The sequence below is a fragment of the Hyla sarda genome, chromosome 11, assembly GCF_029499605.1.
Source record: "Hyla sarda isolate aHylSar1 chromosome 11, aHylSar1.hap1, whole genome shotgun sequence".
Lineage (NCBI taxonomy): Eukaryota > Metazoa > Chordata > Amphibia > Anura > Hylidae > Hyla > Hyla sarda.
Genome location: NC_079199.1, coordinates 18,778,371 through 18,797,935, shown reverse-complemented (window position 1 = coordinate 18,797,935; position 19,565 = coordinate 18,778,371). Strand labels below are relative to the sequence as shown.

Here is a 19,565-nt window from a genome sequence, read left to right as displayed (position 1 = left end):
AGGACAAGTCAGAACTGCGAAACCTCTGAAAACACGACACCTTCTGTAATGAGAACTGAAATTCCTAGAGCTCTGATATCCATAGACTGTGAAGAATCTCCCCGGGGGGATTACGGTGAGACCACCCTGTGAAGACTCAAAATTCAGTCTGTGCACCAAGTATGGGAAGTTATTACCCAATTCACTAATATGCTAAAATATTACGCGTACCTGTTACTTTTAAAAAAGAAAAAAAAAAAAATACTTTCGACAAGTCCTCAGACCCCGAATAATCGCTAGAACAAGCAAAGAGAGAAACATGTCGGCTAATCGCTTCTCTACCGACTGTGTGTTGGTAACCAAAATAATCCCATAGTCTTAAATTTGTCTCTGTCATGTGACAGAAAGCCGGGAAAGAATATGATTAACTGATGCCTATAAGAATTTAAATCCAGAAAGGGTCCAGTCACGAATAATCACACACTTATCGAAAACTCTGCCACCCGGCAGTAGATAAATGAGGTAATGTCACGCCCCCTCCCATAGACTTGCATTGAGGGGGCGGGGTGGGATATCATAAGGGGGTGGGGCTATGGCATCACAAGCTCCCGGCGCCGGCTCCAGCGTTAGGAAGAGTTTGTTCCAAACGCTGAGCAGCGGAGTACCCCTTTGGCACAACGCTCCCGGCAACTAGACGCTTCTTATGCTCCACACCTCCGCAGCAATTAAACGCCGAGGAAGGTCCTGCTATTGGACCGAAACGTTAGTAACTGTAAATAAGATTGCTTGCAATAAATTCCTAATACTTCACGTATTTGAGTGCCAAGTTTTCTTCTTCTATTGCGACGGGTTGGGAACCTACTTGTGCACCAAAGATTATGGAGTGCGCCATATTTATCCTTCAGTTCTTACCAACCATTAGTTGGCCTACTTCAAGCAGCGGTAATACAACACAATTTTGGCACATGGAATGGTCCTTTAAAGCCATGCCCCTTTCCCGGTAGCCTTTTTTTTTTTTTTTTGAGCAGAGTGCATTTTGTTGTGCACCTAAAACTGTGCCACCTAAATTCAAGCATAATAAATATGGGTCGGTGTGTTCTAACAAAATTCTTAAATCGCACCTGCTTAAAGCGTACGCAAAAGTTTGAAGCGTTCCTGTCATATTTCCCCGCCATGTTTCACCACAAATACAGAGCATCTTGAGGGGTAAAAGTCACGCAACAATCCTGGTGGGACATGGGAAGGAACTGTCAACTCACTGTTCAATGCGGACTAAGTACAGTTATATAAGCCAATCACAGAGTCAAAAAAGTGGCACTTGTTTGGAGCATTCACACCGGAAAATTACCAACGCCAACTTGGGGGACTAGGCCGTCAACATTCTGCACATGGACCGGGACTTAGAGCTGAAAGGTGGAAAGACGACTTTAATGGGTACAATTACACAAGTGCGGGGGCCCATGTCTTCAGTCTTATTCATTTTGCCCATAACACTTGACTTATGTACGTATCTATCCATATTTTATATCCATGGAGGTGGCAAAAGCTCATGAAAGAGTCATGGAATGAACAGGCCGATTCTTACAAATCTGGTAAGAAATCTAATGGCTGCCAGAGCTCAATGTGAAATGCAGCCGCCCTGCGAGTCCGAACGCTTCTGTAGGCAGGAACGATTATAGCATTTTCTGCTCTTTTGACCTTCGTTTCAGCAACCAAAATGGAGACACAACCGTAAGGAACAGATCCACGTATAGGGCAGTACGACAAGTCATAATTCCTGCGCCCATAAATAATAAAATAACAATAAACTGCGCCAAAGGGCTTAGCCTGTCCAAATGACTTCAGCAGAGCTTTACAGAAAGTGCTGAAGAAACGAACAATCCCCGATTCAGGCTTTTCGAAGGGTTATAGATATGAAATCGTGGCATAAAGGGTAAAATGGCAGCCAGAAGTACATCCCCTTAAAGGGGTATGCCGCTTCTCGGCATTTGGAACAAACTGTTCCGAATGCTGGAGCTGGTGCCGGGAGCTCGTGACGTCACAACAACGCCCCCTCCCGTAGACTTGCATTGAGGGGGTGAAGTGTGATGTCATGAGGGGGCGGGGCTAACGCGTCACAAGCTCCCGGCGCCGGGTCCAGCGTTCTTAACAGTTTGTTCCAAACGCTGAGCAGCTAAGTACCCCTTTAAATGCGAGCTCCAGAGAAAGTAAACTTATCCCATATGCACAGGATAGGGGATAAGTAGCTGATCACAGCGGGTCCAACAGCTGGGACCCCCCCGCGATCCCCGGGTCCCAGCTCTCTCGTGTTTCATCTACTGGTAGACGGCACCTCCCCCCCCCCCCATTTATTTCTATGAGAGCGCCAATTATGCCCGAGTGCTGTACTCTGATCCCATAGAAATGAATGAAGTGCGTGCCACCTGTAGTGCTGGGTCCCATCCCAGTGATTGCGGAGGGGTCCCAGCGTTCAGACCCCCCGCGATCAGCTACTTATCCCCTACCCTTTTAATAGGGGATACCTTTATTTTTGCCAGAGTTCTCCTTTAAATAAGTTTTCCAGCCCTAAAAACATATCCCCTAGATAGGGGATCCCACAAGACAGGGCATTCTTCCCTAACCAGGGTGCCTCCAGCTGTTGCAAAACTACAATTCCCAGCATGCCTAGTTGGGGGGACACTAAGATATTGTCTTATACTCTGGTATCTGCCATAGACAACGAATGTAACTTAGCGCAGAGAGACAGGACTCCCCGTGATCAGACACTTATACTTCTTGTAGATAAGGGATACCTTTTTAAGGCCGGAGTACCACTTTAAAGCACATTTTCTTACTTAAAGTTCAGTTATTGATTTTGGGGTCTTCTCCCAATAGACATTAATGGCATGTCACTAGCAATTAAAGGGGTACTCCGCTGCTCAGCGTTTGGAACAAACGCTGGGAGCTCGTGATGTCATAACCCCACCCCCTCACGACATCACGCACCGCCCCCTCAATGTAAGTCTACACGATGGGGCAGGGTTATGACGTCACGAGCTCCCAGCGCTGGCTCCAGCGTTCGGAACAGTTTTTTCCAAACACTGAGCAGCGGAGTACCCCTTTAATTAATTTAGATTTCTTAAAATGATCCGTTGTGGCAAAGATGAACAACCACCAGCGTCGGCCATTTTCTGTCATCTCCATGGAATCTATATATTCTTCCCTTAGGGCAGAGTTCCCCCAACCTTTTGCTCAGCAGCTGTTGCAAAACTACAACTCCCATCTTGCCTCGACAGCAGAATCATTGCCTTAGGATAAATCCACACATACCAGAATTGCAGTGGATTTGTGCAGGTAAAAAACAAAAAACAAATCCAAAATAAAATTGTGGTTTTGAAATTGAAAAGTATTTTTTTTGTTTTGGCGCTATTTGCTTGATCAGGACTGACCTGCAATACCTGACTCTGCCTGTAGTGTAAAAGCAGTGCTTTCCAAACTACTAAACTACAACTCCTATCATGTCCAGATAAGCCTACAGCTAAAGTGAACTCCTGACACGGAAACAAGGTCATTTCTCATCCACAAGACCTTACGAGTCACTTTCTCCCAGATCACATCCATAAAGACGGTGTATAATTATTTTCTACGTTTTTTTGAAGCTTGTCCAGAGACACTTGCAGAAAGAAATTCCAGTGATATTTTGGAAACAGGTGCATGTACCCGGAAATGTGGTCAGTGTCACCCTACACCGCGTCGACCATAATCATGGCATTCACAGGAGATGGAAATAAGGGGAAACAAAAAACACAAAAGGATCTGACATCACCGTGACTGTGAAAGGAATGAAATGCTACAGTAAACAGTAAAATAAAGTGTAAACATGTGACAACAACTACGGCTGCACAGAACACAAAATCTGTCCGGAGATTCCAAGTTTGGCCAGTGCTGACTAAATTAGTCAGTCTCTAGGACCTGCGGAGATCCGCCAGAACAATGAACGAGTTCGATGTTCTGGTGGAATTTTTCCAGGGGTTTTTACTGCCTAAAAAATTCCAGCAAAGCGATTCGGATGCACCGGAATTTCCGAGCAAAATTTTAGAACTGAATTCCACTCGGAAATTCCGTAGTGTGAACCTGGCCTAATAGTACGTTAACGCGAAGGAATGTCTATGTGGAATTCCACTGCAGCAGAGTCCCATTGATTTAAAAGGGGTACTCCGGTGAAAACCTTTTTTCTTTTAAATCAACTGGTGGCAGAAAGTTAAACATATTTGTAAATTACTCCTATTAAAAAATCTTAATCCTTCCAGTACTTATTAGCTGCTGAATGCTACAGAGGAAATTCCTTTCTTTTTGGAACACTGATGACATCACGAGCACAGTGCTCTCTGCTGACATCTCTGTCCATTTTAGCAACCATGCATAGCAGATGTATGCTAAGGGCAGCATGGTGGCTCAGTAGTTAGCACTGCTGCCTTGCAGTACTGGGGACTTGGGTTCAAATCCCACTAAGGACAACAATAAATAAAGTGTTATTATTATAATAACATCAGCAGAGAGAACTGTGCTCGTGAGGTCATCAGAGAGCATTCCAAAAAAAAAAAGAATTTCCTCTCTAGTATTCCGCAGCTAATAAGTACAGGAAGGATTAAGATTTTTTTAATAGAAGTCATTTACAAAAATGTTTAACTTTCTGCCACCAGTTGATTTAAAAGAAAAAAGGTTTTCACCAGAGTACCCCTTTAAAAGGGGTACTACGCTGCTCAGTGTTTGGAACCAACTGTTCAGAACGCTGGAGCCGGGAGCTTGTGACGTCATAGCCCTGTCCCCTCATGAGGTCATGCCCCACCCCCTCAATGCAAGTCTATGGGAGGGGGCGTGACGGCTGTCACGCCCCCTCCCATAGAATGCATTGAGGGGGCGGGGCATGACATCATGAAGGGACGGGGCTATGACGTCACGAGCTCCTGGCTCCAGCAGTTTCTTCCAAACGCTGAGCAGCGGAGTACCACTTAAATAGGATTCTGCTGCACTGTTCACATGGCGGAATTTCTGCTGCAAATCCTGATTCCAACATTTGCAAAAAGAATAGACAGGTCTATTCTTTTTGCAGAGTTCACTCGGAAATGCATTGCTGTCTATAAGACGGGCACATTTCCGAGCAGTCCTAGCACCCGCTGGATTATTCAAATGTGAAGAATGTTCGCACGTGTTTTCCATACGGACATTTCACACATTTTACGCCATGTGAACATGGCCTAAAGCTTCCATGAGAGGGTTAAGGTGCCTCACTGCCTCAGCCTCCAGATTGCCGCTCACCTAGTTTTAAACCATTAAAGGGGTATTCCAGGCAAAAACTTTTTTTTATATATCAACTGGTCCCGGAAAGTTAAACAGATTTGTAAATTACTTCTATTAAAAAAATCTTAATCCTTCCAATAGTTATTAGCTTCTGAAGTTTTCTGTCTAACTGCTCAATGATGATGTCACGTCCCGGGAGCTGTGCATGATGGGAGAATATCTCCATAGGAACTGCACAGCACCCGGGACGTGAGTCATCAGAAAGCAGTTAGACAGAAAAAAACAACTCAACTTCAGAAGCTAATAACTATTGCAAGGATTAAGATTTTTTAATCGAAGTCATTTACAAATCTGTTTAACTTTCCGGAGCCAGTTGATATATAAAAAAAAAGTTTTGGCCTTGAATACCCCTTTAAGGAAATCAGGTTTAATTTTGTACTTTCGTTTTTTTCCCTCCTCGCCTTCTAAAAGCCGTAACGCGTAAAATGTTTCACCTACAGACCTATATGAGGGCTTGTATTTTGCACCAATTTTTTATTTTATATGAAGTGATCAAAAATACACATTTCTGAACTTTTTTTCTTTGAGTACGCCATAAACTGTCCAGTTTGGTTAACGTTATATTTTAACAGTTCAGACCTTTATGCATGCAGCGATACCACATGTTTGTTTGTTTTTTTACATCATTTTATTTAAAATAGCACAACACTGATCAGTTTTATCAGCACTCCATCGCTACAGGCTGCCTGGAGCATTGAAGCGCCATTCAGACGGCAAGGAAGCAGATAAGGACCCTCCCACCATCCTCTCAGCTGATTGGGACCCCGCAAATTTGCATCGGGGGTCCTGATCAGCTCCTGTGAGTCACCAAAGTCTGTATTTTCCCGATTTAGATGCCGCAATCAACTTTGAGGTTTTTTTGTACTTGACTTTTTAGACTTATCAGTCATTTGCGCCATTTTCCTGTGACCTAAACTAAAAATTGTGGTTTAAATGTCACAGCTTTTAGTCACTTAAACACAATAAAAAAAAAAAAAATTACTAAATTATTGCACAACTTAACCAAAAGGTGGCATAGAAAATAAATAAATAAATTAAAACAAATGCCTAGAGGAGAAAGCACAAGCTCAGAATTTTTTTTTTTTTTTTAAACCCACAACCCCACCCCTGTGATATAATACATTGCATGCTACACATAGACCCATATAAAAAAAAGGTTTCATTTGGAGCCTTCTTTAACCAGAAAACAGTACTTTCTCACAGAAAAATGTACAGTATTTGTTTCAGCTTATTACAGTTGTTACATATGAAGTCCATGTGGCCCCCTACAATAACCTCTTTGGTTTATGTGGCTTATGTGGCCCCCTACCATGACCTATGTGGCCCTCTACCATGACCTATGTGGCCCCCTACCATAACCTATGTGGCCCCCTACCATAACCTATGTGGCCCTCTACCATAACCTATGTGGCCCCCTACCATGACCTATGTGGCCCTCTACCATGACCTATGTGGCCCCCTACCATAACCTATGTGGCCCCCTACCACAAGCCATGATCTAGGGATTGTACGCACCCACTCATTTATTCCTGCAATGTAAAAGTAAAGGCCCAACAGCCATGATACTGAAGAAGCAGTGCATGATACCTACGACATAGCAGTAACTCAGACTAGATCATGACTTAGACCTTGGTGGTCACACAACATTTTTAAACTACATTTAGTGTCATACATCAGTGTTCATACATGAGTGTTACTTAAAGGGGTACTTCGGAGGAAATTTTTTTTTTTTTTTTTGTCAAAATGAACTGGAGCCAGAAAGTTAAACAGATTTGTAAATTACTTCTATTAAAAAATCTTTATCCTTCCAGTACTTCCAGAGGAATTTTTTTTCTTTTTTTAATTTATTTTTTATCTTGTCCACAGTGCTCTCTGCTGATACCTCTGTCCGTGTCAGGAACTGTCCAGAGCAGCATAGGTTTGCTATGAGGATTTTCTCCTGCTCTGGACAGTTCCTGATACAGGCATCAGGTGTCAGCAGAGAGCACTGTGGACAAGACAAAAAATTAATTCCAAAAGAAAAAGAATTTCCTCTGCAGCATGCAGCTGCTAATAAGTACTGGAAGGCTAAAGATCTTTATAATAGAAGTAATTTACAAATCTGTTTAACTTTTTGGCATCAGTTGATTAAAAAAAATATGTTTTCCACCGGAGTACCCCTTTAAAGGGGTACTCCGGCGCTAAGACATCTTATCCCCTATCCAAAGGATTGGGGATAAGATGCCTGATCACGGGGGAAGCGCCGCTGGGGACCCCCATGATCTTTCACGCAGCACCCCATTACCATCAGTCCCCAGAGCATGTTCACACCGGGTCTGATGACTGGCGATCACGGGGACGGAGCATTCTGACATCATGCCCCCTCCCATAGGCTTGCATTGAGGGGGCGGAGCGTGACATAACTTTTAATAGTGTTCTCATAAAATAGTTGAAGGGGTACTCCGGTGCTAAGACATCTTATGCCCTATCCATGCAGCACCCCGTTAGAATCAGTCTCCAGAGCACGTTCACTCCGGGTCTGATTACTGGCGATCACGGGGGCCGGAGCGGGTGGAGCATGTCATCACACGGGGGCGGAGCCGTGACGTCACAATGCTCCGGCCCCGTGATCGCCAGTCATCAGACCCGGAGCGAACATAATCTGGGGACTGATAGTAACTGGGTGCTGCGTGCAAGATCACGGGGATCCCCAGCGGCGGGACCCCCGCGATCAGGCATCTTATCTCCTATCCTTTGGATAGGGGATAAGATGTCTTAGCGCCGGAGTACCCCTTTAAGCCCAACAGTGCCCTTTTGGCCCCTAAAGGCCAGCATACTAAAATAAATTATGTGTGCATTAGCGCAGAAGATTGCTCCATATATAGGATCTGGTTTTAAAAAAAAAAAAACAAAAAAAAACAGAAGCCAAAAGGCTATGTTCATATTAAAGAAATCTCCGACCAGTGGCGGCTAAATCAGTTGGCGCTGGGACCGCGTAAACATTTCCATACCTGTAAACAGCAATGTATCCCGCTAAAAGAATGACAATTTTTTTTATTGCACCCGGCCTTTTAGACAGTATGTTTAGAATGATGGGTTTCCGCAGCCGGAGACGTGACCTCACAACATGCCACGCCCCCTTATGACATCACAGCACACCACCTCCATTCATGTCCAAGGGACGTAGAGTGATGTTCCGTGTGGACATTCCACCACGTGACCATAGCCTAATCCTGTGCTGTTGATATTTTGCAGTAGTGCACATTGGTCCATGTACTGTGGCATGTAGTGTATGCATATCTATATATAAAATATAATTATGCCCTTTAATATAACTTAATATGGCACTATGCAGGTTAGGCACATTAGCGCATATATATGAAATTACACATTATGCACTTTATGATTAACTTATGCAGCATTACGTACTTTATAGTTGATTGTTATTTCCATTTTTTTTATATGGTCTTAATAATATTGGACAGTTCTGACTTATTTTTACTTACCGTATATTATTTTATTGATTAATAACATAAATTTGACTATGGCCAGTTTTTATTTCTAGCAACTGTATTGCTATTCAAATGTCACATGGTTTTAGAGCATCCTATTGCACATTTTATTTTTATTTTTTTTATTTATGCATTTATTTAAAAAGAGGTACTGGCCATCTTGTTTTGAAAAAAATATTTAAAAAAAATAAAAAATAAAATATAATAATAATAATAATAATAATAATATGGATCCGACTAATTATTTTCAGTATTGTGTGTGCGCGCAATTTGCGTAAGCGATTATAGCAGTGGTCTCCATACTGTGGACCTCCAGCTGTGGCAAAAACTACAGCTCCCAGCATGCCCGGACAGCCGTTGGCTGTCCGGGCATGCTGGGAGCTGTAGTTTTGCAAAATATGGAGGTCCACTGGAATAAAAGGTTCATATACAGTCATTTTTCCCCTTTACTACTGTCATAAAAACATCTTATGAGAAGTAACATATAGGCTTATATGGGGGGAGATTTATCAAAACCTGTGAAAAAGGAAAAGTTGCCCAGTTGCCCATAGCAACCAATCAGATCGCTTCTTTCATTTTGCAGAGGCCTTGTTAAAAATGAAAGAAGCGATCTGATTGGTTGCTATGGGCAACTGGGCAACTTTTCCTCTGCACAGGTTTTGATAAATCTCCCCCCATATTGTATGTATTATAGGACCAGCAGTGGGGGATATAGGTTCCCTGGGAAATAAAAAGATCGGCTTAAAAAGCCACCTTACGTATGACGGCCAAGTAGGTCATTAGAACACAAAACAATCTGCACAGAAGAAACGATCCGTGCCAAGTAGATAAGATTGCGCAAAAACTTTGGCACCCAACTACAACAAACACTACTGTGCGGCTTATAATTAAAAGGTTTGCGCAATAGTAACATCTCCAGTTCTGAGATCTTCTATCCTGTTTCACCCGCCATAATACCCCCCACCGGATTACATGGGCACATGCCTTGTTAGGGCACGTGTACACGGAAATCTAGGAGGCTAAAACTCAGCTTCTGAATCCGCATCTGAAATCCTCATTGATTTTAAAGGGGTATGCCAGTGAAAAACTGGCTCCAGAAAGTTAAAAAAGATTTGCAAATGACTTCTATAAAAAAAAAAAAATAATCTTAATCCACCAGTACTTATCAGCTGCTGAAGTTGAGTTGTTCTTTTCTGTCTGACCACAGTGCTCTCTGCTGACACCTCTAAAGATGTACTCCGGTGGAAAACTTTTTGTTAAACAGATTTGTAAATTACTTCTATTAAAAAAATCTTTATCCTTCCAGTACTTATTAGCAGCTGTATGCTACAGAGGAAATTATTTTCTTTTGGAATTTCTTTTTTGTTTTGTCCACAGTCCTCTCTGCTGACACCTGATGCCCGTATCAGGAAGTGTCCAGAGCAGGAGCAAATCCCCATAGCAAACCTATCCTGCTCTGGACAGTTCCTGAGACTGACAGACGTGTCAGCAGAGAGCACTGTTGTCAGACAGAAAATAACAACTTCACTTCAGCTGCTGATAAGTACTGGAAGGATTAAGATTTTTTAATAGAAGTAATTTACAAATCTGTTTAACTTTCAGGAGCCCAAAAAAAAAATAAAAAAATAAAAAAAGGTTTTCAGAGGAATGCAGATCTGATGCCAATTGTATGTGAATTTAGATACAGATCCAGCATGAATTTTGCAGATTTTGAAGCTCCCATTCATTTTAATGGGGTGAAATCTGTGTAGAACCACAAAGAAAAAAAAGTGTGTGCCTTTAGGCTATTATCAGCAGTCATCGGGCGCCGGCAGAATGTCCCGGCGCTAGAACCGCTCGGTGATGCGTCGTCTTCATAGACGTATCAATATTTTCTGCAGAGGGCGATATTGAAATTCCGTCACGTGCGCAGTGCAGCAGAATCCCATTAAAAACAATAGGACTCCGAGAATTTCCGAGCTGAATTTTTCCACTGGGAAGTTCCACCGTGTGAACAAGGCCTTAACATGCCTACTGGGAACATTTTCGCCAAAATCATTCACAGGGACAAGCAGTTTCGGGCGCCAGGCAGGTGAATGTCCGGCCTTTAGCCCGGCTTCCGGGAAGCAGGGCCGGACCTGACAAGTCGCTCGGACCTCTGCAGTCTGTATGGAGCGGGCTGCCGACTCCTGCCCGCTCCATACTCTGCAGCACCCGGCTGTAAAAACCTGAGTCCTCCGAAGCAGAGCAGGGGAGATGAGAATATGTGTATGTGTCTCCTCTCCCCTGCTCTGCAGACGTGCGGTGGGAGATGAGGGGGCGTGGCTTCTTTCTCCCCGTGTAGACCTGCGTCCTCTGCCTTCACTCCCCCCAGCTGTAGCTTTGGAGAGCTGAGGGGAGGAGGCGCGTCTGCACGGGGAGATGCATGCGGCGCTCTGCAGTATGTATGGAGCGGGCTCCGGATTCCTGTCCGCTCCATACTCTGCAGCCCCCGGCTGTTCTCAGTAGCCGGGGGCCGCCGCTAATAGCCAGCATGCGGCGATCACCGCGGCTGGCTATTAACCCTTTAGATCGCCGCTGTCAAAGCTGACAGCGGTGTCTAAAGGGACATGTGAATGCTCCCTGGTGGGCTAGTGGGGTGGATCGCCCCTCCCCCCCCCGCAGCGCAATTGCGGGGGGAGATCCACTATAGAGGTTGCCGGAGGGCTTACCTCTGTTCCCTGCTGCCGCCGCTTCTCTCCCCCTTGCTATCGGCGCCGCTGCCCCTTCTCTCCCCCCCTGTCTATCAGTGTCGCTGCCCCATTGCCGGCGTCGACAGACAGGGCGAGAGAAGGGGCAGCGGCAACCATTGCCGGCACCGCTGCCTCCCCCATCCGCGGTTGTATAATTACCTGTTGCTGGGGTGTGGTCCGCGCTGCTTCAGGCCTCCGATGTGGCGTCCCCTGCGTCGTTGCTATGAGCTGCTCGACGCAATGAAGAGTGACGTCACTCGTCATTGCGCCGTGCAGCGCATAGCAACGATGCAGGGGACGCACACCGGAGGCCTGAAGCAGCGCGGACCACACCCCAGCAACAGGTAATTATACAACCGGGGATGGGGGAGGCAACGGCCTCTGCCCCATTGTCGGCGCTGCTTCTCTCCCCCTGGCTATCGGCGCCGGCAATGGGGCAGCGGCACCGATAGCCAGGGGGAGAGAAGGGGCAGCGACACCGATAGACAGGGGGTGAGAAGGGGCAGCGGTGCCGATAGCAGGGGGAGAGAAGCGGCGGCAGCAGGGACCCCAGGACAGGCAGGGCCAGAGAAGCTGGCGGTCTCTGCACCTGAAAAAGCTGCTGCAGTTCATTGATTTAAACCGCCCGCTTTAAATCATCGAACTGCAGCGGCTTATCGGCGTATAACACGCAGGTAGACTTTAGGCTAAAAATTTTAGCCTAAAAAAATGCGTGTTATACGCCGATAAATACGGTATTTCAATTTCACTTCCCTAAATATATATATTTTTTTTTGGTTCAGAGAATATGTTATTGAAAAATTAAAAGGTATCATTATAGAAGGTAGTTATGCCTATTATAGGGCGAGGAGGAAAAAATCAGAGCGTAAAAGTGCAAATTTGGCCCGGAAAAGTGGATCGTCATGAGGGACAAGTAGATTTTGCTCCATTTTAGTCCCGTGGACAAGTAGTTTTTTATAAAATTTCCACACCCCTGGACAGCAAGGTTTACAATGACAACGCTGCTTTTTTTCACGGACTAGCTGCCATTGCATCCAACTTGGGAAGGAAACACTATGTGGGAGATTTAAGGGTGGTGTAGATGAACAATTTTCCTACACCTTTAATTTGTGTGGTGTCAATGTAAATGTGCGTCCAATTTATTAAAATTGTTTCACGGCATGTGATAAATATTCTTTTTTTTTTTTTTTAATTACACTTCAGTGCACCACTTTGTATGGTTCCTATGCAACTTTTTCACCCGTTGCGAAAATCTGTGCAACTTTTTACTAATGTTCTCTACAGCTAGTTCTGTGACCCACAACAGGGCTGGTGTAGAATAGATTTACGACAAATCACACATGATAAATTTATGACCACAGCCAAATGGTAACCAATTTTAAGTTTTCCAGAAGGTCCATGATTGCAATTTTGGTCTTGCAACGTTGTAGTGTTCATGATGGCGTGTGATCTGACTCCACCAGATAAGACTTAGCTAGGATTTAAAGGGGTACTCCGGCCCCAAGACATCTTATTCCCCATCCAAAAGGATAGGGGATAAGATGTCTGATCGCTGGGGACCCCCGCAATCTAGCATGCAGCACCCACCTGTAAGTACTGCCGGAAGCGCTGGAGGTTCTCAGTCTTTTGCCTCCCGACCACGGGGACGGAGTATCGTGACGTCACGACTCCGCCCCCGTGTGATCTCAATGCAAGTCTATGGGAGGGGGCGTGACGGCCGTCACGCCCCCTCCAATAGACATGCATTGAGGTCACACTGGGGCGAAGTCGTGACGTCACGATACTCCGTCCCCGTGGTCGGGAGGCAAAAGACTGAGAACCTCCAGCGCTTCCGGCAGTACTTACAGGTGGGTGCTGCATGCTAGATTGCGGGGGTCCCCAGCGGCGAAACCCCCTGCAATCAGACATCATATCCCCTATCCTTTGGATAGGGGATAAGATGTCTTGGGCCCTGCAGACTGTGCCTACCACATACATGTATATTGATTATAAATAAATGTAATATATATATATATTTCACTATTATTCTGACTGAGATTATATATACACATATACAAAAATACCTAAGGCCAGACTTGAGGACAGTGTCCCCCTTGTACATATTTTGATAGAGAATAGGTTGACAACAGACCTGTGAACATGGACAGGTTTATTTTTTTTTTAGGTTTTCCATCATACCATACCAGGACACCTCCTCTAACAGGCTAGTACAGGAATACCGTATAACACATTACCTGCCAGGAAAAATAAAAATAAAGAATTTGCCTTTAACTTAAGAATCCCTCCTGAGAGAAGCCAGCTGTGGTTCCCCCCTGGCACAGGGGCACGCGTGGAAGGATCCGAAAAGCCGGAACGTGAAGGGGTTAAAGGGAGGGTGGCTGGGCACGGCTCCTTCTCCCCTGTGTAATTATCAAACCAAACTTGTTTGACAACGCCAAAAATAATAAGAGGGATCGAGGTGCCAAGAAACTTGTCAGCCGCAGCGTTCGCTTCCAAGGTTTCCTCACATCTGCTTTCTGCATTTTCTCTTTTAAAATAAAAAAAATAAAAAATGGTACTCGCTGCAGGAAAGTATTTGTTTATTGGCCAGTGGATCTTCCTCCCGTAGGCCAGAGCAGACATAAAGCAGGAACACTCAGACGCTGGGCTGATCTAGTAGTCGGAAAATCTAGTTTTAATTTGCCAGGAGATAACCATGGCGGAGAGATCTGTACGATGCAGAACAGCCTCTGCACTAAATCATTTGTTCATATACACGAAGGGTGTAATCCCAGGATTAACCATTATCCCCTATTCTCTATGAAGAATGATTTATCATTTTTTCTATTGTATGGCTTTTATATGACAATTTTTTTTAAACTTACTTTTGCCTACATGTGACCTATTTATCAAATAGTCGCACGACCTTGATAAATAAAATCGCACGAAAGCAAAACCTGGGAAAGCCGCTTACAAAAGCATTTTTTTAAAACAGAAAAGTTTTCCCTTATGTTATTAGCCAAAGTTCTTTATCTACCCTTTATTACCAGAAGCGTTAGTAGAGAGTGACGGGGATGGGGGCGTACCGCATCGGGTGACACCCTGACTGGCACCAAATATCTGCACTCCAACTATTCTGCAACAACTCATCCATCCTCCTCAGAAATAAAAAAAAATATTAAAAACATACTATGCCGCACCATGATTATCCGTACCCTGGAGGCTTTTTTGTTTAATTTTGAGCCCGCATTTTGTAACATTGGTGGGCGGAGTCTTGCGTCGCTGCGCTGAGGCCGGAGTTTATGTCAAAGACAAAGACAGCGCAGCACCAAGAGGCACATAATAGTGAAGCCACAATTTCAAAAAAAGGCTCGGTACATTACCCACCCCAAAATGTGCATGAAGCTGTATTACTATGGTTGTTTTTCTCTCTTTTTTTTTTAAAGGAAAATTTTTTGTAGTCTGCAAAAATTCTTACACAATTATTTGGTGCCTTATTCTATTTTAACCCATTCATTTTAAAATTTAGTGGGCACACCAGCATGTACGTGTCCTAAATTAACAAGGTGTGCAGTGTGTATTTCAACCTTAAAATGAATAGTTATTAGTTATATAATCAATTTTTTCTATAATTAAAGCGCAACTATCATCAGATTTTAGCCCCCCCCCCCCCAGACTACTAAAATGTTGTTACAGACATCCATAACATGAGTGTAACCATACCTTTATTGGTTTTCCTCCTTTTATAACTTATAAAATACAACTATCCAGCGGTCTGGCACAGTCGGATAGGCATGGCTTGGGGTTCGCAAAGCCCCGCCGCCACGACTATCCTCTCCTTTCAGCGCTGGGATCGCTGTGTAGTAAGACGCAGCGCATGCGCCCCTCCCTTCCTCTAGTACTTCACCTGCGCAGTGAGCGCATAGGCAGCGGGAGCGAGCGCTCGCTCTGTCAATGCAGGGTGGTGGCGCGCGCGCATGTCAGGAGGGGTGCATGCGCTGTGTCATACTACACAGTGATCCCAGCGCTGAAAGGAGAGGATAGTTGTGGCGGCGGCGGGGCTTTGCGAACCCCAAGCCACGCCTATCCAACTGTGCCAAACCGCTGGATAAATGTATTTTATAAGTTATAAAAGAAGGAGCAAAACCCATAAAGGTATGGTAACACTCATGTTATGGACATCTGTAACAACATTGTAGTCTGGAGGGCTAAAATCTCATGACTGTTGCGATTTAACAGCTTTATTTCATGATGCAGGACAAGAACAGTTGATAAAGTGGGTGTTCATTTCCTTTTCTGCGGACGTATGCATTTTCTGTAAGCCAGGTTGGAATGCGACTTTTTTTTTTCATAAATAGAGACTATCGCATTTGATAAATACATGACCACTGCAAAGTAAAAAAAAAATAAAAAAAAATACTACCTGAGCAGATTTCAGAAACGTGCTTTGGAATAAGCAAAAATCTAAAAGTCGCAGCATGTATAGAAAAGTTGCACGTGCGCAAGTACGTGCGGCTTTTTTACGGTAAAAAAAAAATAAAATCTACTATGGAGCTTGATAAATCTCCTTCTATAGGGGGCAGAAATTTTGGAAACTGTTTTGCTTATTTGAATGTGGTTGCAGAAATTCTTGCACAACCACATAAAATGTCTGCAACGCGTGAAATGTCGTGTACGGTACTTGTGGCACTGGCTACTTTCAGATGAGCGGACATTGCCTTCACATTATATCCTTTACTGTTCATAAGGCAGAAATCCCTCCAGCAGGCAGCGGTAAAACGGAGAGGAAATGAGCAGGAACTGTGATTCTTTAAGAAATTATTTGCTGGGGACAAAAAAAAAGAAAAAAAGAAAAGAAAACTTCCTTTTTGAGAACGACAATAGATTCCGACAAAATCCAGTTTTTTCAATACTCCAGATTCATAAACAGACACACTTAAAGGGGTATTCCAGGAAAAAAAAAATTTTTTATATATCAACTGGCTCCAGTAAGTTAAACAGATTTGTAAATTACTTCTATTAAAAAAAATCTTAATCCTTTCAATAATTATCAGCTGCTGAAGTTGAGTTGTTGTTTTCTGTCTGGCAACAGTGCTCTCTGCTGACATCTCTGCTTGTCTCAGGAACTGCATAGAGTAGAAGAGGTTTGCTATCGGGATTCGCTTCTAAACTGGGCGGTTCCCGAGACACGTGCCATCAGACAGAAAAGAACAACTCAACTTCATCAGCTCATAAGTACTGAAAGGATTAAGATTTTTTAATAGAAGTAATTTACAGAATCTGTTTAACTTTCTGGAGCAGGTTGAGATAGATTATATATATATATATATATATATATATATATATATATAAAGTTTTTTCCTGGATAACCCCTTTAAGACCATAACATTAAGAGCACTGGGGTACTATTGCCTTGTTGCTCCAGCTCTGACCTGCCAGGAGATAAGCTCCACAAGACCTCAAAGGGTATGTTCACACTGCAGAATTTCTGCATGGAATTCCGTGGAAAAATTTTGCACGAAATTCCACCGTAAATTACTGCCTATTGCTTTCGACGGGATTCAGCAGTCCCACTCAGACAGCAGAATTTCTGCGGCATGCATTCCACTCTGGAAATTCTGTTTTCAGCTTTCTCTGCAGAATTCTGTGTTCTCAAAACACCGAAATTTCAGGAGCAATTCCACAATTCCATTCAGCAAGCTTTAGGGTCTACTCACACGGCAAAATTTCCACTTGTGGAATTCCGCCTCAAATTAAAGCCCATAGACTTCTATGGGATTCCGCACTCCCATTCACACTTCTGAATTTCCGCTTGCGGAAACTCAGAAGTGTGAATGAGAGTGCGGAATCCCATAGAAGTCTATGGGCTTTAATTTGAGGCGGAATTCCGCAGAAATTCTACGTGTGAAAAGACCCTTAGAATTTCTGCAGAATTGCGAAAAACTGCCGCGTGAACAAACCCTAAAAAGGTGTCCAATGGTATCTGCACCAGCAGATTATGTAACTCATGTAAATTGTGAGGTGCGGCCTCCTTGGATGACGCTTCTTTCTTCAACACATCCCACAGATGATCGATCAGATTGAGATCTGGCGAATTTGGAGGCCAAGTTACCACCTTGATCACTTGGTTATTTCTGAACAATTTCTGCAGTGTAAACGAGGATCGGTAAGGCTTCAAACAGGACGGCGGCTCCACGAGGCGCAGGATATACTCAAGGAGAGACCAAGTAAAATCCAAAAGGTAGTTTATGCCCAGGATGCAACGCGTTTCACTGCAGTTCCGCAGCTTCATCAGGCCTGATGAAGCTGCGGAACTTCAGTGAAATGCGTTGCATCCTGGGAATAAACTACCTTTTGGATTTTACTTTGTCTCTCCTTGAGTATATCCTGCGCCTCGTGGAGACGTCGTCCTGTTTGAAGCCTTACCGATCCTCATTTACACTACAGCCGGAGGGCACTGGATATCTTGCTTTCTTACATGTGCCTATCATTGTTGTGTATGTTGTTAAAGGGGTACTCCACTGGAAACATTTTTTTTTTTTTTTTTTTTTTTTAATCAACTGATGACAGAAAGTTAAACAGATTTGTAAATTACTTCTATTAAAAAAAATCTTAATCCTTCCAGTACTTATTAGCTGCTGAATACTACCCAGGAAATTCTTTTCTTTTTGGAACACAGAGCTCTCTGCCGACATCACGAGCACAGTGCTCTCTGCTGACATCTCTGTCCATTTTAAGAACTGTCCAGAGTAGGAGAAAATCCTCATAGCAAACATATGCTGCTCTGGACAGTTCTTAAAATGGACAGAGGTGTCAGCAGAGAGCACTGTGCTCGTGATGTCGGCAGAGAGCTCTGTGTTCCAAAAAGAAAATAATTTCCTCTGTATTATTCAGCAGCTAATAAGTACTGGAAGGATTAAGATTTTTTTTTTAATAGAAGTACCGTAATTTACAAATCTGTTTAACTTTCTGGCACCAGTTAATTTAAAAAATGTTTTCCACCCCTTTAAGCCATTTGTCAAGAGGGGCAAGACCGACCACGGCAGCGTGAAAACAGCATTCCAAACATTTACTTCCGAACGCTGGCCAGTGGAGTACCCCTTTAAGGGCTAATGCATTCATACCCTGGTTTTCATACAGTCTTTTTCAGTTTGCGGACATAGGAGGAGATTTATCAAAACTTGTCTGGAGGAAAAGTTGCTGAGTTGCCCATAGCAACCAATCAGATCGCTTCCTTCATTTTTGAAAAGGCATCTGAAAAATGAAAGAAGCGATCTGATTGGTTGCTATGGGCAACTCAGCAACTTTTCATCTCGACAGGTTTTGATAAATCTCCCCCATAGTCTACTTTAGGACTAGAAAATTGGTGGCCTTCTTTGATCTCCAATCTAAATACTCTGTCCCCCCACACTGGAAATACCTCTATGTGCAGGTGACCAGGGGCGTAGCTATAGAGGGAGCAGTCGCATCGGGGCCCTGGTGCTAAGGGGGCCCCAAAGCACATCTACCCCATAAGAGACCAGCATTATAATTGGCATTATAATTGGCATCAGGGCCCAGAAGCTACAAGCTACGCCTCTGAACCAATGTTTCTACCACTAATGCCTTTGAATGCAGAGGGGTCTTTTATCTGCTGCTTAGCCTCTTTTCCTGAATCAGACTCCTGATTAGATTCTTATATGCTCAAACTGGAGAAATATTTGGGTCTTCCTGCTGAGTAAAGACTTATATGGAAAAGGGCAACTAAAATTTCTCAATGCATAATCTATGAAGAGAATGAATACTAAGTATCACATACCTGACCTCTTGCACATCCTTAAAGGGGTATTCCTGGGAGAAAAAAAAATTTATTATATCAACTGGCTCCAGAAAGTTAAACAGATTTGTAAATTACTTCTATAAAAAAATCTTAATCCTTCCAACAATGATCAGCTGCTGAAGTTGAGTTGTTCTATTCTGTCTGTCAACAGTGCTCTCTGCTGACACCTCTGCTTGTCTCGGGAACTGCACAGAGTAGAAGAGGTTTGCTATGGGGATTTGCTTCTACTCTGGACAGTTCCCGAGA

General features: G+C 43.8%; 1 protein-coding gene across 5 annotated transcripts in view; it reads right to left on the bottom strand.

Annotated features, from left to right (window-relative positions):
- The window catches only part of MAP4K5 (mitogen-activated protein kinase kinase kinase kinase 5), a 108,110-nt gene that overhangs the window by 74,894 nt on the left and 13,651 nt on the right, over window positions 1-19,565 (bottom strand). The window contains exon 1 of one of the 5 annotated variants that reach the window (XM_056546653.1): window positions 8,310-8,357. The exons of the other annotated variants lie outside the window; for them this stretch is intronic. The gene's annotated coding sequence lies outside the window, so the exon portion shown is untranslated. Of the gene's footprint in view, window positions 1-8,309; window positions 8,358-19,565 lie in introns of those variants that run through there. 5 annotated transcript variants of the gene reach the window in all.